Source organism: Phocoena sinus, chromosome 9, assembly GCF_008692025.1.
Source record: "Phocoena sinus isolate mPhoSin1 chromosome 9, mPhoSin1.pri, whole genome shotgun sequence".
In the NCBI taxonomy this organism is placed as follows: Eukaryota; Metazoa; Chordata; class Mammalia; order Artiodactyla; family Phocoenidae; genus Phocoena; species Phocoena sinus.
The window spans coordinates 83,583,161-83,609,009 of record NC_045771.1 but is presented as its reverse complement, the minus strand read 5'-3'; the positions used below and the strand labels follow the sequence as shown (position 1 = coordinate 83,609,009).

Sequence of the window (25,849 nt, the reverse complement as noted above, 5' to 3'; positions counted from 1 at the left end):
GCCTGTGATCTTAGCCACTAAGCTGTATTGCCACCCATAGCATGCTAGTGCACAGAACTGTTGTGGTCCAGCATTTCTGAAGCAGGAAGTAGGAAGGGGGAAATTGTGGGATGTTAGGATGAAGAGATCGGCAAGAGCTGGATTCTGAACTGTTGATTTACCACGTCTAGGAGCTTCATCTTGATAGTATAGGTGAAGCATTCAATTTATGAAGGAGACACAATCATTTTTTCAGGGATCAGTTGGTGGCACTGTGGATAATGCAGTGGAAGGAGGAGAGGGGGAAGTAGAAACAACACAGCAAGATGCCGTTATTAATCCAGGTCAGAAATGCTGAGGTTTCGAACTAAGGCAGTGACAGTAGAGTTAAATGACATGTTGGGAAACATACCTTATGTAGGTGTAGCATAACTTGGTAAGAGAGTGAGGGGTCAGTATAACTACACCTAGATTTATTTCTTGAGAGGCTGCTGTTGCTGTGATTCATTGTAGGGGACTACAGGCCAGATAAGTTTAACGTCGTTTATTCTGATTTAGACCTATCCACAGAATATAGAGGTAGATATTATCTGCTTCCCTAGTTCAGACAAAGTGTCTGAGTTTGGAAGAAATATTCTGGCACAGTCCCCTTGAAGATGATTGTGAAAATCAGTGGACTTCAGCAATTTTCATGTGATGAAAGCGTAGAGTAAGCAGAGAAGAGGACCTGATACAGTAGAGACACCAACAATGATGTGCTCAAAGAATAGGGGAGGATAGTAGAGTTTGGAGGTGAACTGGGAAAGGGAGTGATCCTAGAAGCCAGGGTAAAGTTGTAGGAGGGAAAAACTCAATGAAGTCAAGTGGAATTAAAATAAGGACTCATCACTTCCTAAAAAATGGCAATTAGGAAATCATAACTGACATTTATAAGGGCAGTTTCTGTGACGTGCCAGAGGCAAGAGCAATGGAAATGGTTGAAGGACGGATGGAAAGTGGAAGAAGAGAGCTAGTGTTCACTGTTTTTTTTTTTTTTAACATCTTTATTGGAGTATAATTGCTTTACAATGGTGTGTTAGTTTCTGCTTTATAACAAAGTGAATCAGTTATACATACACATATGTTCCCATATCTCTTCCCTCTTGCATCTCCCTCCTTCCGACCCTCCCTATCCCACCCCTCTAGGTGGTCACAAAGCACCGAGCTGATCTCCCTGTGCTATGCGGCTGCTTCCCACTAGCTATCTATTTTACGTTGGGTAGTGTATATATGTCCATGCCACTCTCTCGCTTTGTCACAGCTTACCTTCCCCCTCCCCATATCCTCAAGTCCATTCTCTAGTAGGTCTGTGTCTTTATTCCTGTCTTACCCCTAGGTTCTTCATGACAGTTTTTTTTCTTAAATTCCATATATATGTGTTAGCATACAGTATTTGTCTTTCTCTTTCTGACTCACTTCACTCTGTATGACAGACTCTACGTCCATCCACCTCATTACAACTAGTTCAATTTCATTTCTTTTTATGGCTGAGTAATATTCCATTGTATATATGTGCCACATCTTCTTTATCCATTCATCCGATGATGGACATTTAGGTTGTTTCCATCTCCGGGCTATTGTAAACAGAGCTGCAATGAACATTTTGGTACATGATTCTTTTTGAATTATGGTTTTCTCAGGGTATATGCCCAGTAGTGGGATTGCTGGGTCATACAGTAGTTCTATTTATAGTTTTTTAAGGAACCTCCATACTGTTCTCCATAGTGGCTGTACCAATTCACATTCCCCCCAGCAGTGCAAGAGTGTTCCCTTTTCTCCACACCCTCTCCAGCATTTATTGTTTGTAGATTTTTTGATGATGGCCATTCTGACTGGTGTGAGATGGTATATCATTGTAGTTTTGATTTGCATTTCTCTAATGATTAATGAAGTTGAGCATTCTTTCATGTGTTTGTTGGCAGTCTGTATATCTTCTTTGGAGAAATGTCTATTTAGGTCTTCTGCCCATTTTTGGATTGGGTTGTTTGTTTTTTTGTTATTGAGCTGCATGAGCTGCTTGTAAATTTTGGAGATTGCTCTTTTGTCAGTTGCTTCATTTGCAAATATTTTCTCCCATTCTAAGGGTTGTCTTTTGGTCTTGTTTATGGTTTCCTTTGTTGCGCAAAAGCTTCAGAGTTTCATTAGGTCCCATTTGTTTATTTTTGTTTTTATTTCCATTTCTCTAGGAGGTTGGTCAAAAAGGATCTTGCTGTGATTTATGTCACAGAGTGTTCTGCCTATGTTTTCCTCTAAGAGTTTGATAGTTTCTGGCCTTACACATAGGTCTTTAATTCATTTTGAGCTTATTTTTGTGTATGGTGTTAGGGAGGGATCTAATCTCATACTTTTACATGTACCTGTCCAGTTTTCCCAGAACCACTTATTGAAGAGGCTGTCCTTTCTCCACTGTACATTGCTGCCTCCTTTATCAAAGATAAGGTGACCATAGGTGTGTGGGTTTATCTCTGGGCTTTCTATCCTGTTCCACTGATCTATCTTTCTGTTTTTGTGCCAGTACCATACTGTCTTGATTACTGTAACTTTGTAGTACAGTCAGGGAGGCTGATTGCTCCAGCTCCGTTTTTTGTTCTCAAGATTGCTTTGGCTATTCGGGGTCTTTTGTGTTTCCATACAAATTGTGAAATTTTTTGTTCTAGTTCTGTGAAAAATGCCAGTGGTAGTTTGATAGGGATTGCATTGAATCTGTAGATTGCTTTGGGTAGTAGAGTCATTTTCATAATGTTGATTCTTCCCATCTAAGAACATGGTATATCCCTCCATCTATTTGTATCATCTTTAATTTCTTTCATCAGTGTCTTATAATTTTCAGCATACAGGTATTTCGTCTCCTTAGGTAGGTTTATTCCTAGATATTTTATTCTTTTTGTTGCAGTGGTAAACGGGAGTGTTTTCTTGATTTCACTTTCAGATTTTTCATCATTAGTGTATAGGAATGCCAGAGATTCCTGTGCATTAATTTTGTATCCTGCTACTTTACCAAATTCATTGATTAGCTCTAGTAGTCTCCTGGTAGCATCTTTAGGGTTCTCTATGTATAGTATCATGTCATCTGCATACAGTGACAGCTTTACTTCTTCTTTTCTGATTTGGATTCCTTTAATTTCCTTTTCTTCTCTGATCGCTGTGGCTAAAACTTCCAAAACTATGCTGAATAAGAGTGGTGAGAGTGGGCAACCTTGTCTTGTTCCTGATCTTAGTGGAAATGCTTTCAGTTTTTCACCACTGAGGATGATGTTGGCTGTGGGTTTGTCATATATGGCCTTTATTATGTTGAGGAAAGTTCCCTCTATGCCTACTTTCTGCAGTGTTTTTATCATAAATGGGTGTTAAATTTTGTCGAAAGCTTTCTCTGCATCAGTTGAGATGATCATATGGTTTTTCTCCTTCAGTTTGTTAATATGGTGTATCACGTTGATTGATTTGCGTATATTGAAGAATCCTTGCATTGCCGAGTTAAACCCCACTTGATCATGGTGCATGATCTTTTTAACGTGCTGTTGGATTCTGTTTGCTAGTATTTTGTTGAGGATTTTTGCATCTATGTTCATCAGGAATATTGGCCTGTAGTTCACTTTCTTGTGACATCTTTGTCTGGTTTTGGTATCAGGGTGATGGTGGCCTCGTAGAATGAGTTTGGGAGTATTCCTCCCTCTACTATATTTTCGAAGATTTGAGAAGGATAGATCTTAGCTCTTCTCTAAATGTTTGATAGAAATCGCCTGTGAAGCCATCTGGTCCTGGCCTTTTGTTTGTTGGAAGATTTTTAATCAGAGTTTCAATTTCAGTGCTTCTGATTGGTCTGTTCATATTTTCTATTTCTTCCTGATTTAGTCTTGGCAGGTTGTGCATTTCTAAGAATTTGTCCATTTCTTCCAGGTTGTCCATTTTATTGCCATAGATTTGCTTGTATTAATCTCTCATAATCTTTTGTATTTCTGCAGTGTCAGTTCTGGCTTCTCCTTTTTTATTTCTAGTTCTATTGATTTGAGTCCTCCCTTTTTTTCTTGATGAGTCTGGCTAATGGTTAATCAATTTTGTTTATCTCCTCAAAGAACCAGCTTTTAGTTTTATTGATCTTTGCTATCGTTTCCTTCATTTCTTTTTCATTTATTTCTGATCTGATTTTTATGATTTCTTTCCTTCTGCTAACTTTGGGGTTTTTTTGTTCTTCTTTCTCTAATTGCTTTAGGTGCAAGGTTAGGTTGTTTATTTGAGATGTTTTCTGTTTCTTAAGGTAGGATTGTATTGCTGTAAACTTCCCTCTTAGAACTGCTTTTTCTGCATCCCATAGGTTTTGGGTCGTCGTGTCTCCATTGTCATTTGTTTCTAGGTATGTTTTGATTTCCTCTTAGATTTCTTCGGTGATCACTTCCTTATTAAGTAGTGTATTGTTTAGCCTCCATGTATTTGTATTTTTTACAGATCTTTTCCTGTAATTGATATCTAGTCTCATAGCATTGTGGTCGGAAAAGATTCTTGATAAAATTTCAATTTTCTTAAATTTACCAAGGCTTGATTTGTGACCCAAAATATGATCTATCCTGGAGACTGTTCCACGAGCACTTGAGAAAAATGTGTATTCTGTTGTTTTTGGATGGAATGTCTATAAATACCAATTAAGTCCATCTTGTTTAATGTATCATTTAAAGCTTGTGTTTCCTTATTTATTTCCATTTTGGATGATCTGTCCATTGGTGAAAGTGGGGTGTTAAAGTCCCCTACTATGAATGCGTTACTGTCAATTTCCCCTTTTATGGCTGTTAGTATTTGCCTTATGTATTGAGGTGCTCCTATGTTGGTTGCATAAATATTTACAATGGTTATATCTTCTTCTGGGATCTATCCCTTGATCATTATGTAGTGTCCTTCTTTCTCTTTTAATAGTCTTTATTTTAAAGTCCATTTTGTATGATATGGTAATTGCTACTCCAGCTTTCTTTTGGTTTCCATTTGCATGGAATATCTTTTTCCATCCCCTTACTTTCAGTCTGTATGTCTCTCTAGGTCTGAAGTGGGTCTCTCGTAGACAGCATATATATGGGTCTTGTTTTTGTATCCATTCAGTCAATCTGTGTCTTTTGGTGGAAGCATTTAGTCTGTTTACATTTAAGGTAATTATCGATATGTATGTTCCTATTCCCATTTTCTTAGTTGTTTTGGTTTTGTTATTCTAGGTGTTTTCCTTCTCTTGTGTTTCTTGCTTAGAGAATTCCCTTTAGCATTTGTTGTAAAGCTGGTTTGGTGGTGCTGAATTCTCTTATTTTTTGCTTGTCTCTAAAGGTTTTAATTTCTCCATCAAATCTGAATGAGATCCTTGCTGGGTAGAGTAATCTTGGTTGCAGGTTTTTCTCTTTCATCACTTTAAATATGTCCTGCCAGTCCCTTCTGGCTTGCAGAGTTTCTGCTGAAAGATCAGCTGTTAACCTTATAGGGATCCCCTTGTGTGTTATTTGTTGTTTTTCCCTTGCTGCTTTTAATATGTTTCTTTGTATTTAATTTTTGACAGTTTGATTAATATGTGTCTTGGCATATTTCTCCTTGGATTTATCCTGTATGGGACTCTCTGTGCTTCCTGGACTTGATTAACTATTTCCTTTCCCATATTAGGGAAGTTTTCAACTATAATCTCTTCAAGTATTTTCTCAGTCCCTTTCTTTTTCTCTTCTTCTTCTGGAACCCCTATAATTCGAATGTTGGTGCATTTAATGTTGTCCCAGAGGTCTGTGAGACTGTCCTCAGTTCTTTTCATTGTTTTTTCTTTATTCTGCTCTGCAGTAGTTATTTCCACTATTTTATCTTCCAGGTCACTTATCCGTTCTGCCTCAGTTATTCTGCTATTGATCCCATCTAGAGTATTTTTAGTTTCATTTTTTGTGTTGTTCATCGTTGCTTGTTTCATCTTTCATTCTTCTAGATCCTTGTTAATGTTTCTTGCATTTTCTTTATTCTGTTTCCAAGATTTTGGATCATCTTTACTATCATTATTCTGAATTCTTTTTCAGGTAGACTGCCTATTTCCTGTTCATTTGTTAGGTCTGGTGGGTTTTTATCTTGCTCCTTCATCTGCTGTGTGTTTTTCTGTCTTCTCATTTTGCTTCTCTTACTGTGTTTGGGGTCTCCTTTTTGCAGGCTGCAGGTTCGTAGTTCCCATTGTTTTTGGTGTCTGTCCCCAGTGGCTAAAGTTGGTTCAGTGGGTTGTGTAGCCTTCCTGGTGGAGGGGACTAGTGCCTGTGTTCTGGTGGATGAGGCTGGATCTTGTCTTTCTGGTGGGCAGGTCCACATCTGGTGGTGTGTTTTGGGGTGTCTGTGGACTTATTACGATTTTAGGCAGCCTCTCTGCTAATGGGTGGGGTTGTGTTCCTGTCTTGCTAGTTGTTTGGCATAGGGTGTCCAGCACTGTAGCTTGCTGGTCGTTGAGTGAAGTTGGTTGCTGGTGTTGAGATGGAGATCTCTGGGAGATTTTTGCCGTTTGGTATTATGTGGAGCTGGGAGGTCTCTTGTGGCCCAGTGTCCTGAGGTTGGCTCTCCCATCTCAGAGGCACAACACTGACTCCTTGCTGCAGCACCAAGAGCCTTTCATCCACACGGCTCAGAATAAAGGGGAGAAAAATTAGAAAGAAAGAAAAAGAAAAGAAGGAAGGAAGGAAGAGAGAAAGAAAGAAAGGAAGGAAGGAAGGAAGAAGATAAAATAAAATAAAGTTATTAAAATAATTATTAAGAAAAAAAAATTTTTACAGAAAAAAAGAAGTGGATGGATAGAACCCTAGGACAAATGGTGGAAGCAAAGCTATACAGACAAAATCTCACACAGAAGCATACACACAAAAAGAGGAAAAGGGGAAAAAATCATAAATCTTGCTCTCAAAGTACACCTCCTGAATTTGGGGTGATTCGTTGTCTATTCATGTATTCCACGGATGCAGGGTACATCAAGTTGATTGCGGAGATTTAATCCGCTGCTCCTGAGGCTGCTGGGAGAGATTTCCCTTTCTCTTCTTTGTTCTCACAGCTCCAGGGGCTCAGCTTTCGATTTGGCCCTGCCTTTGCGTGTAGGTCGCCGGAGGGCGTCTGTTCGCTCAGACAGAATGGGGTTAAAGGAGCAGCTGCTTCGGGGACTCTGGCTCACTCAGGCCGGGGGGAGGGCGGGGTACAGAGTGCGGGGCGAGCCTGCGGCAGCAGAGGCCAGCGTGACATTGCACCAGCCTGAGGTGCGCCGTGCATTTTCCCGGGGAAGTTGTCCCTGGATCTCGGGAACCTGGCAGTGGTGGGCTGCACAGGCTCCCCGGAAGGCGGTGTGGATAGTGACCTGTGCTCGCACACAGCCTTCTTGGTGGTGGCAGCAGCAGCCATAGCGTCTCCCGTCTGTCTCTGGGGTCCGCCCTTTTAGCCACGGCTCACGCCCGTCTCTGAAGCTCCTTTGAGCAGCGCTCTTAATCTCCTCTACTCGCGCACCAGGAAACAAAGAGGGAAGAAAAAGTCTCTTGCCTCTTTGGCAGGTGCAGACTTTTCCCTGGACTCCCTCTGGGCTAGCCGTGGTGCACTAACCCCCTGCAGGCTGTGTTCACGCCGCACCCCAGTCCTCTCCCTGTGCTCCAACCGAAGCCCGAGCCTCAGCTCCCAGCCCCGCCCGCCCAGGCGGGTGAGCAGACAAGCCTCTCGGGCTGGTGAGTGCAGGTCGGCACCGATCCTCTGTGCGGGAATCTCTCTGCTTTGCCACCCGCACCCATGTTGCTGTGCTCTCCACCGTGGCTCTGAAGCTTTCCCCCTCCGCCACCCGCAGTCTCCGCCCGCAAAGGGGCTTCCTAGTGTGTGGAAACATTTACTACTTCACAGTTCCTTCCCACTGGTGCAGGTCCCATCCCTATTCTTTTGTCTCCGTTTTTTCTTCTTTTCTTTTGCCCTACCCAGGTACGTGGGGACTTTCTTGCCTTTTGGGAGGTCTGAGGTCTTCTGCCAGCGTTCAGTAGGTGTTCTGTAGGAGTTGTTCTACGTGTAGATGTATTTCTGGTGTATCTGTGGGGAGGAAGGTGATCTCCGTGTCTTACTCTTCCGCCATCTTCCCTGATGATCCCCAGACCTACTTTAAAACAAAGAGATTAAGTCTCCTGACTTCCATATTAATGCTATAATGTTGCTTTCTTTTTTTAAAAAATTATTTATTTATTTTTGGCTGTGTTGGGTCTTCACTGCTGCATGCGGGCTTTCTCTAGTTGCGGCGAGCAGGGGCTACTCTTCGTTGCGGTGTGCGGGCTTCTCATTGCAGTGGCTTCTCTTGTTGCGGACCACAGGCTCTAGGCATGTGGGCTTCAGTAGTTGTGACACGCGAGCTCAGGAGTTGTGGCTCGGGGGCTCTAGAACGCAGGCTCAGTAGTTGTGGCACACAGGCTTAGTTGCTCCGCGGCATGTGGGATCTTCCTGGACCAGGGCTTGAACCCATGCCCCCTGCACTGGCAGGTGGATTCTTAACCACTGCGCCACCAGGAAAGCCCTGTTGCTTTCTTTTTAGGTATACACTGGTAATGTCAATATCAAAATGATGTCAAGACATAAATTATTTTAAAATCACTTATTTTAAATTAATATGGAAGAACTGAAGTTTCATAGACATATGGGTTTGTAGTGTCTGCTTGTCATCTGTTGGTGGACTGTTGGCATAAATGATTTTTAGGGTTACCCTTTTTGAAGCAACTTGATTTTATTACACTCACTATTCCTCTTTCTCATTGAGCAACAACAAACTTACCTGTCTCTTCCACATTACAACCCTTCAAATAGGCTAGACAGAGAGTAGAACAATGTAATAAGCAAACTCATGCTTCAGAATTAAATAAAAGTGAGCGTGTACTCATTGCTGACTTTGGGTATCTTGATTAAAATTAATTTCTGAGAGTATCCTCTTTCATAAAATTGGCTTATTAATATCTACCTCTTAGGGTTTGGGTAGATTAACATATAAAGTACCTGGTGCATACTCTAACTTACTGTGAGCTCTCAACATTCTCTATTATTTGAAGCATGCCCCACCTTTTTTCCAAGAGACTTTTCAAGTATATCTTCCACTCCTTTAACCCTTCCTGGTGGAACATGAGTTTTAGATTCCTTACCCTCTGAACCACACTCCATGCAAGAGCCAATGTCCTTTTGAAACACTGTCCTACTGAAAATGGTGCCATAGATATCAGGTGATTTTATTGAGAGCACTGATATTCTGATGTAGTAAGATAGGGGTGCAACATAGGACTGCCTCAATCCTTGTACTTATTTCTAAATAGAACATTTTTCTTAATAGAGACCATGATGAGTTTGCCTCTTTTCTTCTTTTCTTTTTTGTTTGTTGGGGGTTTTTTGTAGCTTTATTACTTTTTTTTTTTTTTTAACCTATATTGAGCTTGTAGCAGTTAATTTGTTGCTACGTTTTTCACATCACATCTTAGCAAACAGATTCTCCCACATACTACATGTGTATACTGCATGAGTATAGTTGATTTTGAGCCTCAGTTGAAGATATCTGTTAAATTCCATTTTGCTCATTTGGGCCAAGCATTTCTGCTAGTTGAGATCACTTGGAATATTGACTTTCCTGTCACTATATCCTTCCAAATTCTGAATCTTACTCAAGTGTGAAACGTTGCCTTATCTATCTTTACCCAAATCTGTGATAAGAACATTGAAGAGGAGAAGGTCAAGGGCAGGAATCTGTCAGGCCCATTTGTCATCATAAGTCCTTGTTCTCTGTCTGTAGTTAATGATGCTAAATGTTCCCCATTAAATATGACAATTACTGCAGGTTTCTGTACATACTATTTATCCTGTTTAAGGAATTGCCTTCTATTCCTAGTGTGATAAAATTTTTTATCTGGAATGGATAAAAAGTTTAGTGTGTGTGTGTGTGTGTGCGTGTGTACGTGTGCACATGTGTGTATCTCCTGTCATAATCATGATCTTTCTGCTTTGATAATGTGAATATATTAATCTTCTAATAGTAGTTCAACAAGGCATTCTTGAGATAACACCCTTCCCACCTCTGGCTCTATTTTTTTTTTTTTTAAGTACCTTTTATACATTGTTGGAATCAGTTTGCTAATATTTTGGTTTGGTTTTTGGATCCCTGTTTGTCAAGGAGATTGGCCAAATTTTGTTGTCAAGTTTATCAAATAATGCATTGAGAAGAATTTCCTAAGAAAGTTTATGTGATTTTAAAGTGATATGCTCATGAGATATCTCATAGAATTCATTTGTAAGGAAATGTACATGAATTTACAGATACATTTGTATATTTTCTTTTGCCAAAAAATGCACTTATTTTCCCCAAATTTTAATAATCTTAGAAACCTATGGGAGTTGGAGAAAATAATACATTAGAAACCTATATTTTATACCTTTTATACCCTTCACCTTACCAAGCATTTTGTCATTTGTCTTGTTTCATATATATATATATATATATTTATATATATATATATAAATTTACACAACACGTGTGTGTGTTTGTATATAGATATTTATATACACATATTTATGCTTTGATTTGCTGAACCTCTTGAAAGCAATCGGGCACTTCACCCATAATACTTCAGAATGCATCCGTAAGAATAGGCCATTTCCCCAGAAAACCAGAATACTATTTTCACGATTGAGATGTATAAATCCAAAATGTTATCTAATATATACTCCATATTCAAATTTATCTGATTGTTCCAAAATATGTTTTTCATGCATTTCATATGTCTTGGGCCCAAGATCCAATCAAGGCTTACACATTTCCTTTGGATATTATGCTATAATATTTAAACTCTTAATTTAGAATATTTCCTTTGTTATATTGTTGGTTTTTGTTTTCATGACATTGGCATTTTTCTAAAGCTTAGGTCAATTTATTATAAAATGTCCAATATTCTATATTTGATGGTTAGATCTAGTGTAAATATTTTAGCATAAATATGATGTAAGCAATATTGTATTTTTTCAGTGAATCACATCAGTAGTCATATGGTGTCAGATATATTTCTATTACTATTAGTATGTCCAAGTACCTATTTCTCTGATACAGTAATGGTAAGCATTATGAAACTATAAAATATGTCATCACCCAAACAAGCATATTTCATTTGTGAGAAAGAATGTTGTGGCTATGTAATCTTTTCTTTCTAATGAAATTTTATTTAAATACTTTCAATTTTATACTTGTTCTAAAAATATCTGATAATATTGTATTTAAAACATTATTTACATAAGCCTTCTTAGATTTTGAAGTATTGTAACAGATATGTGATCTTTCTTATCTTTTTAATATACTTCTGAGGCTAAAAAAGGGGGAGAAAACCCTGAAATATAGAATTCTGTGATTTTTTTTCCCACACAGGCCTGCTTTAAATAGAAACATAGATGATAGATAGATAGAAAGATGGATTGATAGAATTTATCTAAGTGTTCCTTAATTGTGGTAGCGGTTATGCACACACATTTTGTATAAATTAATTATTGCTTCAAAAAAATTAATGCTTCAAAAAAAGGCCTTGGTTAATTATACAGTGTGTAAAGGTTGGCCTTTACACACTGTATATCTGGGAAAGGGAGAACACAGGATTGAATATATCAGATTGACTGCTCTCACTTGAGTTTATCCCTCCTGCTTTCCAGACCCATATATTCATCTATTTAATAGATATCTCAACTTGATTGTTCTAGAAACATCACATATTTGAATGTCTCAAATTATTACTCCTTTCATTTCTTGCCTAACCTAAACTTTGTCCTCTCTTCCACATACTGATGAATAAAATGCTCACTATTCCCAATTCTGCTCTTAATCATTCCTCTTATTTAACAATCACAGGTAGTCAAGTCACGAAGTTCTATTGATTTTTGTCTCTTAATGTCCTTCAAATCTCACTTTCAAACTTATAATTTCTGCCTTAATTTACAATTTCATCAAGTGTTTGCAAGGAAGTGACAATTTCCTAAATGGCCTACCTACCTTAACCACCCTCATGAAATCTTTGTCTCATACAAGAGCCAGGATACTCTTTGACAAAGAATCCAAGTATTCTTATTCTCATTTACATTATTAAAACCTATCAAAATCTTGATTGACTTAAAAAACAAACTCCTGTCATCCACCAGAGGGCAGACAGCAGAAACAAGAAGAACTACAGTCCTGCAGCCTGTGGAACAAAAACCACATTCACAGAAAGATAGACAAGATGAAAAGGCAGAGGGCTATATACCAGATGAAGGAACAAGATAAAACCCCAGAAAAACAACTAAATGGAGATAGGCAATGTTCCAGAAAAAGAATTCAGAATAATGATAGTGAAGATGATCCAGGACCTTGGAAAAAGAATGGAGGCAAAGATTGAGAAGATGCAAGAAATGTTTAAAAAAGATGTAGAAGAATTAAAGAACAAAAATAGATGAACAATACAATAACTGAAATGAAAAATACACTAGAAGGAATCAGTAGTGGTATAACTGAAGCAGAAGAACAGATAAGTGACCTGGAAGAAACAATGGAATTCACTGCTGTGGAACAGAATAAAGAAAAAAGAATGAAAAGAAATGAAAACAGCCTAAGAGACCTCTGGGACAACATTAAATGCAACAACATTCGCAATATAGGGGTCCCAGAATGAGAAGAGAGAGAGAGAGGACCTGAGAAAATATTTGAAGAGACTGTAGTCGAAAACTTCCCTAACATGGGAAAGGAAATAGCCACCCAAGTCCAGGAAGCACAGCGAGTCCCATACAGGATAAACCCAAGGAGAAACACGCCAAGACACATAGTAATCAAATTGGCAAAAATTAAAGACAAAGAAAAATTATTGAAAGCAGCAAGGGAAAAACGACAAATAACACACAAGGGAACTCCCATAAGGTTAACAGCAGATTTCTCAGCAGTAACTCTACAAACCAGGAGTGGCATGATATACTTAAAATGATGAAAGGGAGGAACCTACAGCCAAGATTACTCTACCCAGCAAGGATCTAATTCAGATTTGATGGAGAAATCAAAAGCTTTACAGACAAGCAAAAGCTAAGAGAGTTCAGCACTACCACCAAACCAGCTTTACAACAAAAACTAAAGAAACTTCTCTAAGTGGGAAACACAAGAGAAGAAAAGGACCTACAAAAACAAACTGAAAACAATTAAGAAAATGGTAATAGGAACATACATATCAATAATTACCTTAAATGTGAATGGATTAAATGCTCCAATGAAAAGACAGAGACTTGCTAAATGTATACAAAAACAAGATCCATATATATGCTGTCCACAAGAGACCCACTTCAGACCTAGGGACACATACAGACTGAAAGTGAGGGGATAGAAAAAGATATTCCATGCAAATGGAATTCAAAAGAAAGCTGGGGTAGCAATACTCAGATAAAATAGACTTTAAAATAAAAAATGTTACAAGAGACAAGGAAGGACACTACATAATGATCAAGGGATCAATCCAAGAAGATGATATAACAATTATAGATATATATGCACTCAACATAGGAGCACCTCAATACATAAGGCAACTGCTAACAGCTATAAAAGAGGAAATCAACAGTAACACAATGATAGTGGGAGACTTTAACACCTCACTAACACCAATAGATCATCCAAACAAGGAAACACAAGCTTTAAAAGATACAGTAGATCAGATAATTTAACTGATATTTATAGGACATTATATCAAAACCAGCAGATTACACCTTCTTCTCCAGTGCGCACAGAACATTCTCCAGGAAGATCACATCTTGTGTCACAAATCAAGCCTTAGTAAATTTAAGAAAATTGAAATCATATCAAGCATCTTTTCTGACCACAACACTATGAGATTAGAAATGAATTACAGGGGAAAAAACGTAAAAAACACAAACACATGGAGGCTAAACAATACATTACTAAATAACCAAGAGATCACTGAAGAAATCAAAGAGGAAATCAAAATATAGCTAGAGGCAAATGACAATGAAAACAGGACGATCCAAAAGCTATGGGATGCAGCAAAAGCAGTTCTAAGAGGGAAGTTTATAGCTATAAAAGCCTACCTCAGGAGCAAGAAAAATTTCAAATAAACAATGTAACATTACACATAAAGGAACTAGAGAAAGAAGAACAAACAAAACCCAAAGTTAGCAAAAGGCAAGAAATCATAAAGATCAGAACAGAAATAAATGAAATAGAAACAAAGCAAACAATAGCAAAGATCAATAAAGCTAAAAGCTAGTTCTTTGAGAAGGTAAACAAAATTGATTAAGCATTAGCCAGACTCATCAAGAAAAAGAGGGAGAGGACTCAAATCAATAAAATTAGAATGAAAAAGGAGAAGTTATAACAGACACCATAGAAATACAAAGTATCCTAAGAGACTACTAAAAGCAAATCTATGCCAATAAAATGGATAACCTGGAAGAAATGGACAAATTCTTAGAAAGGTATAACCTTCTAAGACTGAACCAGGAAGAAATAGAAAATATGAACAGACCAATCACAAGTAATGAAATTGAAACTGTGATTAAAAATCTTGCAACAAACAAAAATCCAGGACCAGGTGGCTTCACAGGTGAATGCTATCAAACATTTAGAGAAGAGTTAACACCCATCCTTCTCAAACTCTTCCAATAAATTGCAGGGGAAGGAACACTCCCAAACTCATTCTATGAGGCCATCATTACCCTGATACCAAAACCAGACAAAGATACTACAAAAAAAGAAAATTACGGACCAGTATCACTGATGAATATAGATGCAAAAATCCTCAACAAGATACTAGCAAACAGAATCCAACAACACATTAAAATGATCATACACCATGATCAAGTGGGATTTATCCCAGGGATGCAAGGATTCTTCAATATACACAAATCAATCAATGTGGTACACCATATTAACAAATTGAAGAATAAAAACCATATGATCATCTCAATAGATGCAGGAAAAGCTTTTGACAAAATTCAACACCCATTTATGATAAAAACTCTCTAGAAAGTGGGCATAGAGGGAACCTACCTCAACATAATAAAGGCCATATATGACAAACCCACAGCAAACATCATTCTCCATGGTGAAAACTGAAAGCATTTGCTCTAAGATGAGGAACAAGACAAGGATGACAACTCTCACCACTATTATTCAACATAGTTTTGGAAGTCCTAGCCATGGCAATCAGAGAAGAAAAAGAAATAAAAGGAATCCAAATTGGAAAAGAAGAAGTAAAACTGTCACTGTTTGCAGATGACATGATACTATACATACAGAATCCTAAAGTGGCCACCAGAAAACTACTAGAGCTAATCAATGAATTTGGTAAAGTTGCAGGATACAAAATTAATGCACAGAAATCTCTTGCATTCCTATACACTAATGATGAAAAATCTGAAAGAGAAATTAAGGAAACACTCCCATTTACCACTGCAACAAAAAGAATAAAATACCTAGGAATAAACCTACCTAGGGAGACAAAAGACCTGTATGCAGAAAACTATAAGATACTGATGAAAGAATTCAAAGAAGATACCAAGAGATGGAGAGATATACCATGTTCTTGGATTTGAAGAATCAATATTGTGAAAATGACTATACTACCCAAAGCAATCTACAGATTCAATGCAATCCCTGTCAAATTACCAATTTTTTACAGAACTAGAACAAAAAAATCTTAAAATTTGTATGAAGACACAAAAAACCCCGAATAACCAAAGCAGTCTTGCAGGGAAAAAATGGAGCTGTTGGAATCAGACTCCCTGACTACAGATTATACTATAAAGCTACAGTAATCAAGATAATATGGTACTGGCACAAAAACAGAAATACAGAGCAATGGAACAGGATAGAAATCCCAGAGATAAACCCACACACCTATGGTCAACTAACCTATGACAAAGGAGGCAAGGATATACAGTGGAGAAAGACAGTCTCTTCAATAAGTGTTGCTGGGAAAACTGGACAGCTACATGTAAAAGAATTAAATTAAAACACCCCCTAACACCATACACAGAAATAAATTCAAAATGGATTAGAGACCTAAATATAAGACCAGGAACTGTAAAACTCTTAGAGGAAAACATGGGAAGAACACTCTTTGATAGCAAGGTATTTTTTGATCCACCTCCTAGAGTAATGGAAATAAAAATAAACAAATGGGAGCTAATGAAACTTAAAAACTTTTGCACAGCAAAGGAAACCATAAACAAGATGAAAAGGCAACCTTCAGAATGGGGGAAAATATTTGCAAATCAATCATCGGACAAAGGATTAATCTCCAAAATATACAAACAGCTCAGGCAGCTCAATATTAAAAAAACAAACAACCCAATCCAATAATGGGCAGAGGACCTCAATAGATATTTCTCCAAAGAAGACATACAAATGGCCAAGAAGCACATGAAAAGCTGCTCAACATCACTAATTATTAGAGAAATGCAAATCAAAACTACAATGAGGTATCACCTCACACCAGTTAGAATGGGCATCATCAGAAAATCTACAAACAACAAATGCTGAAGAGGGTGTGGAGAAAAGGGAACCCTCTTGCCCTGTTCGTGGGAATGTAAACTGATACAGCCACTATGGAGAACAGTATGGAGGTTCCTTAAAAAACTAATAATAGAATTACCATATGATCCAGCAATCCCACTACTGGGCATATACCCTGAGAAAACCATAATTCAAAAAGACACATGCACCCTCATGTTCATTGCAGCACTATTTACAGTAGCAGGTCATGGAAGCAACCTAAATGCCCATTGACACATGAATGGATAAAGAAGATGTGGTATATATATACAATGGAATATTACTCAGCCATAAAAAGTAACTAACTTGAGTCATTTGTGGAGACGTGGATGCACCTAGAGACTGTCATACAGAGTGGAGTAAGTCAAAAAGCAACAAACAAATATCATATATTAATGCATATATGTGGAACCTGGAAAATGGTACATATGAACTGGTTTGCAGAGCAGGAATTGAGACACAGATGTAGAAAACAAGCATATGGACACCAAGGGAGGAAAGAGGCGGGGGTTAGAGGCGGTGGTGTGATGAACTGGGAGTTTGGTATTGACATGTATACACTGATGTGTATAAAATGGATGACTAATAAGAAAAAATAAATTAAAAATAAATATTAAAAAAAAAAAAGAAAAGAGGGCTTCCGTGGTGGCGCAGTGGTTGAGAGTCCACCTGCCGATGCAGGGGACATGGGTTTGTGCCCCGGTCTGGGAAGATCCCACATGCCGCAGAGTGGCTGGGCCTGTGAGCCATGGCTGCTGAGCCTGTGTGTCCGGAGCCTGTGCTCTGCAATGGGAGAGGCCACAACAGTGAGAGACCTGCGTACTGCAAAAAAAAAAAAAAAAAGGAAATTGAATACAAGAAGAAAGAAAAGAAGTGTAGATTTCCAGTTTCAATGATCTAATATTATCCTTAGCTCTGGTTATATGGGAACATATATATGAATTAAAAAAAAAGACAACTCAAAAAAAGCCCAAACTCCTTATGAGATGGCTCTTTTTCAGCTCTATTTTCAAATACCAAATGTATGTCTATGGTTTAGTCACCATGACCAACATACAGAGATATTTTAGGTTCTGACTCTGTCATTCTTCCACGCATTATGCATGCATGCTTTCCCGTGCTAAGCTGTTGGAATTCAAGAAGAGCAAAAGCATACATGCTCTCTGTTTTCATAGAACTTAGAATGCAGAGAGTAATTTAAAACTGACAAAGATAAAAAGAAAAGGGTGGAAAGAGTGTGGAGAAAAGGGGACCCTCTTGCACTGTTGGTGTGAATGTAAATTGATACAGCCACTATGGAGAACAGTATGGAGGTTCCTTTAAAAACTAAAAATAGGACTACTATATGACCCAGCATTCCCACTACTGGGCATATACCCTGAGAAAACCATAGTTCAAAAAGAGTCATATACCAAAATGTTCATTGCAGCTCTGTTTACAATAGCCCGGAGACGGAAACAACCTAAGTGTCAATCATCGGATGAATGGATAAAGAAGATGTGGCACATATATACAATGGGATATTACTCAGCCATAAAAAGAAACAAAATTGAGTTATTTGCAGTGAAGTGAATGGACCTAGGGACTGTCATACAGAGTGAAGTAAGTCAGAAAGAGAAAAACAAATACTGTATGCTAACGCACATGTATATGGAATCTAAAAAAAAAAAATGGTTCTTAAGAACCTATGGGAAGGACAGGAATAAAGACACAGACATAGAGAATGGACTTAAGGACACGGGGAGGGGGAAGGGTAAGCTGGGATGAAGTGAGAGAGTGGCATGGACATATATACACTACCAAATATAAAATAGGTAGCTAATGGAAAGCAGCCGCATTGCACAGGGAGATCAGCTCAGTGCTTTGTGTTCACCTAGAGGGTTGGGATAGGGAGGGTGGGAGGAAGATGCAAGAGGGAGGAGAAATGGGGATAAACGTATATGTATAGCTGATTCACTTTGTTATAAAGCAGAAACTAACACACCATTGTAAAGCAATTATACTCCAATAAAGATGTTTATAAAAAGAAAGGAAAGGCTCTGTTCTCCTGTAAACTCATTTGTCATCTTATAAATTGAATTACCTTAATTAGTTCTCATTTTCTTCTCTATATAATGAAAATACTATTTCATAGGGGTTCCTCGTAGATTGAAAACAATAACAGAAGTAGTGGAGAAAAGAGAAATGTGAGACCCATTCTATCAGAGAAGAGCTAAAACTAAACTTTGTAACAGGCTTTGGACAATGGATAGAGAATGATTACAAAGAAAGGAGCTAAAGAAGATTGAAATATCATGTTGATCTAATGGGAAAGAATATAATGAGGGATCTCATTAAAAAAATTAAGTTTGAAGATGATTGGAAACAAGATAAACTTGGAAAATAATTTTGAGGTCTCCCAAAGTACAGTTTATTGATAAATAACAGAAATTTGCAAATATGGATCAAGAAATTGGAAAAATTGTAATCATTCTTGTAGAAGTGATAGTTAAGTCCTGATATGAGGTCCCTGAGAGAGTACAGATTGAAAAACACAAAGGCCCAAGGACAAATTTTGGTGAGTGAAACCACTCACAAATGGAGAGAAAAGAAGCAAGCTTCAGTGAAGTAGGGAGTAAAGGGATATAAAAAATGAGAAGGTATTTCAGTGTTACAGGAGTTAAAAAAGAAGAGAGATTCAGTTATTGAGGTCTCAGTTTTGTGAATTCGCAGGTTATCAGGAATCTGTGAGAGATCATATTTTAGTAGAGAAAAGGATGTACAAGTTACTTTGCAGTTAACTGAAGGGAATGTAGAGGGTATAGAAATAGAAGCAGTGACCATAGACTATTTCTATAAGCATTTCAATATAATAACATTTTAAAAGATAACTCTGTAAGGTGAATTCAAAGGGAGTCAAAGAAAAGAGTAAAAGCTTTTTAGGCAAATGGAGAGAAATATTATATGCCAAGGGGAAGGAGCTAGCAGAGAAGAATTTTGAAAATGGCAAAGAGATAAAATAATTCATAAAGCAAAATTCTTAATACAGAAGGGGATAGAATTTACAGCACAAAGGCTGAAGTTAGCCTTAAATTAAAAATGGAATACCACCAATTCCTTAAAACTAGTTGAAGCAGAAGAGAATAAATGAAAGTTAATGAGTTTGGAGATGATGAGTGATGACTGTCTTACACAGGGGTGGTCATCTAGGGTGAGGTGGGAAGAGAGGAAGTTCTAGAAGAAAATGATGTTGGAAATGTAGAAAGAGCTGCCTTTTGGAATATTTTAGTAGAAAAGTAGGAATAAGTAAAACAATTATTAGGCCAGCTAAAGTTAAAAACAGGAGGTTGTCAGCCAGGAAACTGACAATGATAAATCGTTTTATTCTAAAATATCTGCGAATGAAGGAAATTAGGAGTTTACATTGGAACCAGGATGAGCACTGAGGGCTGAAAAGATGTTAAATAACATCACTTTGGAGGAAATCGGTTGGGGACAGTGTATTAAAACAATAATAAATGGAGAACATTGAGGAATTATCCAGGTTTGGGGTTGTGAATGCCAGTTAAGGTAGAAAAGTAAGGGGACAGAATATTTCAGAGTTTTAGGAGGCGCACAGGTATAATGGCTGACTTTGAAGGAAAATATATGAAATTAAAGAACAAATTCAGTAACTGTGAACAAGTATGAGATAGTAAAGAATCACATCCTGGTCAGAGAGTGGAATTTCCAGATACCTTAAAAGAGGAACAATTCTAAGTAGCAAATTTGTTCTATTTGAATATAAAATATTGAGGCAGGAATTAAACCCTCGAGTTCTACTTTATTAACATCAGAATCTAGTAAAGAGAATGGAGATTTTCATATCTTGATTAATTTCACCCTCAGTTTCTCCTTGAATTCTGCTTCCTTAGGTGCAAATTCTACATTGATTTATTTGGAGGAAACTTAAATAAGGAGATGGATTCTGAAGTTGAATCTAAATCTTAACTGGAAGTATATTTTATTTTATGTAAAATATATCATGGAGCCTTTACACCATCAAATGTTTCACTACCCTCTTTCCTTTCTAACACAATGGAGGGGTGAACGATTTTTGTTAACTGCTCATGTTGCTTATATGAATGTTTTTAAAGGTACAGTATTGCTCTTGAGTCAATAATTCAGGTTTGAATAAAACAAATGAATATGAAAATGCTCTGTGATATAACTAGAGAGGTTCTGTTAAATTATAGTTAACGAGAGCTATTCTTAGCAAGACAGGATGTTTAATCTCATTAACAAATACCATCATTTGGCTAAATATGAAGTGCCTTAATGAATGGTTTGCATCTTTTATGTGAGAGACTTATGAGCCTATGGTTAATGTGTCCTGATTATTTGAGATAAATTAATCTAAAACAAACAACCAAATATATGCAAAACATTTGTCTAAGTGCTTTTATCCTATTAGAAAAAAGAGACACTGTAGAAAGCTATTTGATGCTGCCAGCTGCCATTCTTTATAAATAAATACAACTGCAAATATTTGGCTTTTCCTCTGGAACTTTCAAATTGTTATGGTGCAAATAGTTCATTGCTTTGAGATGATTTGAAATTCTCCAAGTAGACCTTTTCTTCCTGTTTTCTCTCCGTTTACTCTAAAGCAATTTTAAACATTTGTATTAAAAATATTTGTGCACCCACAAGATTGATATCTTTAGAAACAAAATAAAATATTGTAAAATATTTTGAAACAAAAATGTATTGATATTACAGAAAGGAAAGAATGACTTTAATTTTAAAAAATGGAAACCTTATTCAGAAATAAGTTGTACATGTTGTTCACAAGGTTCTTATCACTAGTGATGAGAAAGGATTTTTTTTCTTTCTAATTCTGCTAATTCTTCTTTGCAAGTGTAACATAATTATTCCAGGGGATCTGTGTATGTGATCACATCCACAGACAGGCATTGACTCTATTGGTGTAATAGAAATTCAAAACAGAACTTCTTACACTTGTTGAATTTATACTCTAGCCAGTGACTCAGGAACACCTCCAGTTTTCTGCATCCACTCCCACTCATATATAGAAATACTTCTTAAAAATAAAGACCTATTTAAACAAATACAATATAAATAACAACTTTGATATGAATCTTATGTCCTCTTTCCTCCTGATGTACATAAGAGGAAGAAAACCTGTATACATTTACAGACATCCAATTTATTTCAGATCTAGGAATCTGTTATACAGTAAGGGTAAACCACGTTTGTCTGGATTTTTACAATTCACCAAATGCTTTGACACCGTCATTTCTCTGAGATTATGTGTCTAGCTGAGGTCATTCAGAGAAGTGAAAAAAGCGTAACACTTGGTGAAAATATTAACAAATCAATTTTACCTCAAATGGCTTAAAAACACATTCTACTCTACGAGAATTGTAAATTGTATTCTCTCCACTCTGCTAGGTGGATAAACCTATTTAGCTAATTCTGCTTTGCAAGTTTTATTTTATCAATTATTTTCTAACAGGCTTTTACATAGTGTCAGAATTATAATTCTCCTACTGTCATACTAAAACAATGGAACATCTTCTAAAACATCCACTTGTTGAATAAGTGGGCCAATTTGGAAATTTTGATGTTGATTAGTAAGTAAATAGAAACATATTTAAAGTAGATTGAGAAATTTTAGGCTCCATCCAGATTCATGTTTCTAAGAGCCAGATGAGTAGAATAATATTTTAAAATGATAAAACTCAGCTGGCACCATTAAAAAAATGATAGTGTGATGCTTACAAGATAGCACATAAAAAAATAAAAAATAAATGGTTTTAGAACTAAAGGAATAGAACAGCAGTGATGAACAGTCCATGACAATGTTGGGAATCACTGGCTAAAAGCTCATTACAATATCATAACTAAAAATTGTAGAGTGAATGAGGCAAGGTTTCAGATATGAAGAAAGAACGAAACTATTTTTTTCTCTATACTTCACAGCTTTGAATCTAACTAGCTCATGTGATAGAAATTTGTAAAAGTTAAAAAAAAAAAGGAATGTAAATAAATTTGAACTGAAATTTGAAATAATAAATATAAGGAACGGGGACAGGAAAAACACAAACATGATCCATGTTGATTTCACAATCAAATGACATATATTTCTTTTGAATAGAATACAAGTTTAATCAAACATTTGTAAATTAAGATTTAAAAAAAAGTAACGTAGGAAGTTTACAAAAGAGAACAGCTTATTCATTAACATTTGTTTTTCTTATTAAAATGCACTCTTCCTGGGGCACCTTTACAGGCTAATTTTTTTTTTTTAAAGTATGTGACATTATTGTCTTGATAGCAGTTATCAAATGAGCCAGGAATGTATGTCATCTCCAGTGTTTCCTAGAAGCCTGCTTCTAGGAACAGATTTTGCATCTCTTCTATAATTTTACTGAATGTCTGAAAGGTACAATAAAAGGGAATCTGTCTGCAAAGTGATCCTTTAGTTGTAAAGTGCACTTTGATATAAATAGCTCTTCAGATTAAGTGAAACCTTGTATTCAGTAATACCAAATGGTACATCTACTTTACAGCACATGTTAAATTTGGAAAGTTGTGTTAAAGCACCTAGAAATTTGTTGGATAACAAGAGGATCAACATAAAGAATGAATTCTGTTGAAAATGTTTTTCCGATTTTTAATTTTTATAAAAATAGAGCTAGACTCAGGGACTGATTACTACCAACGCTTACCTGGTTAGTCCCACATGACGTCCGCTCACTGATAAAAACAGTTGTTCAGACCAGACTGATGAGTGAGAATCATTGTCTCAATGATGGGAGAAATTAGATTTCATTAGTGAGGGGATTTGAGGGTGGGAAGGTTTTGTTTAGTTCCACTGAATGCTTTTATGATATCTTAATGACGCCAAATTGAATATAAAGATTATAGGTTAGAGAATTTGCTTTCAATTCAAAACATGAGAATTGAAGCAGAGTTGTTACAAACCTTTATTGTTTTGAACTTTGACAACTTAATCATTAGATATCGAACTCATATAGAGTCCAGAAGGAAAAATTTAGTCAAGTGTTTGGACATTGAAATGTGAAAAGCTAAAGAGAATTTGATTCATTTTCTGAAAATAAGATGTGACAGAAAAGTTCGGTGACATATTGTTGGAACCAGACGAATCCAAGCTTATTGTATGGTAACATTGGAAACGAATTTGTGCAATTGTCATTGTTTTAGGAAAGTTAAAGATGTAATAATACCACTAAGATTCTTTGATATCTCTTTTTTTAAATTTTATTTATTTAATTTATTTTTGGCTGTGTCGGGTCTTCATTGCTGCGTGCGGGCTCTCTCTAGCTGCGGCGAGCCGGGGGCTACTCTTACATTTCTTATAAAATGTTACCCTTTCCTCTTTATCTAGCCCACCACTTTAATCTAAAAATAATTGGTATATTGAAAATGTCTATTCTTTTGAAATTTTCTTCAAACATAGGGATTCTTAATGTATTGTATCATTATTCCTGTGCCATTGTTCTTAGTACAAGAAGGACACAGAATGCATTTGCAGGAATGCTTGGTTTTCCCTCTCATCTTTTGTTTTCTCTATGTCCACTTATTACTTTGACTCTTGATCAAAGCCTCGGAGAATACTCTGGAGTGTTAGGGAAGGTCTGTTTTCTGGTTTCGTAAGGGCTGACCCCTACATCTTTCCAAATTATCACCCTCTCTTGGTGGTTACTTGCAAGTGCTGTGGGCAAGTGTGAGGCCTCAGGACTTGGGCATAAAGGGAGAAAACGTTTCCTTTCCTTGGAGGAGCAAGTGCTGGGAATGCTATAGTTCGTTTCTGAGATACTCTTGCTACTGGGAGCAAATTAGATACAGTAAAGGGACACACACACATACACACAAATGAGAGCATTTTGTTGTGTGAAAGATTCACAATTCTGAAATAAAATGAAGTCCTTTTGTGTATAACTAAGAGTAGGAGAAACATACAGCTATGATTAAATTAAAGCTGTTTTGTATTCTTTTCATAGGTCTTTATGTTATTTCAAAAATACATTTATCTTCTAGTGACTATAACATGTTAAAAATTTTTAGAAAAATGTGTGGCATCTAGATTATTTTCATTCTTTCAATTCATTAAACATTTATTAAGTTTATAGTTGCGGTAGAATATTGTGCTGAATTTTGAGGGAATAAAAGATAGAAGAGATGTAACTCCTGACCTGAATGAGTATTTAAATATCCTAAAAGGATTTAAATGGAGTATTTTTCAATCATACAGACAATATTACAGGCAGTATTCAGAAGCCTAAATAATATTATTAGTATAATTTAAAGTACTTTATCATTACTCTCCAAATAACTTGAGACTAATTGGTTTTAACAGTACAAGTAATTAAATAACATATTAGTGTTGATATCAAACAGCTCAACATATTTTCAAACAAAATGACATAAATCTTTATAACTTGTAATTAAAGGGTTGTTTTCCATATAAAAAGTTGGTATTCACGAAATGACTAGGGTACAATAAAATAATAAATGTGCATGAGATTTTTAAAAACATAATAAAAGATTATTGACGTAGAGAAATTGAACCATCTAGTAAATATTTGTCTCTGTGCTTAACAAAAGACATGTAATAAAATGCTAAACAAACAAGTAAATATTTATAGAGCACACAAAGTCAAGTTCCAAACACATTTTGATAATAAATCTCCCGTATGGTAATACCCTTGAAATTAAAGTTTGAGAAAAGTAAATAAATCACAATTGAAAAAAATCAGGGTTTTAAAGGCAAAAGAAAAAAAAAGCTATTACCTAATAAGAGCAACTTTACAGTTCTTGCATCTCGCTCAGCATCTTCCTGAAGCTTTTTCTCCAGTTCTTTTGATCTTTTGCCTGACTCCTTGCTCTCTGAACTAATTCCGCTTACCATCTTGTAGTGTTTGATACTTGTCAGTTTATTTGCTCAAACTTTCTGAAATGTAGAGCACAGCTCTGGTTTGGACATAGGATGTAGAAGCAATGCTCTGCTGAAATACCCAGTAGCCCATTCCCTCATTTTCTAAGACTCTGCTTTGACTAAGGAGATGCTTTCGAGCTGTCACCTGATCAAAGGGTAAAAACCATACAGCGCTCTGGCAGCTAAAGAGAAAATTCTTTATGCTTTCAGATTAAATGGTTACTTCTGACACATCTTCAAACCTACTCTTCTTCCTTACAGAATAGCATACAATAATGTAGAAAGTTGTCAAAATCTGTACACTAAAGATAATCTGAAATGAACAGTTCAAATAGAATGTTTCTCACTAATAAGCAGTC

General features: G+C 36.5%; 1 pseudogene; it reads right to left on the bottom strand.

The window, feature by feature from the left end:
• Positions 1–25,463, bottom strand: part of LOC116759167 — a 48,751-nt pseudogene extending 23,288 nt beyond the window's left edge.
• Positions 25,464–25,849: the final 386 nt, after the last annotated feature.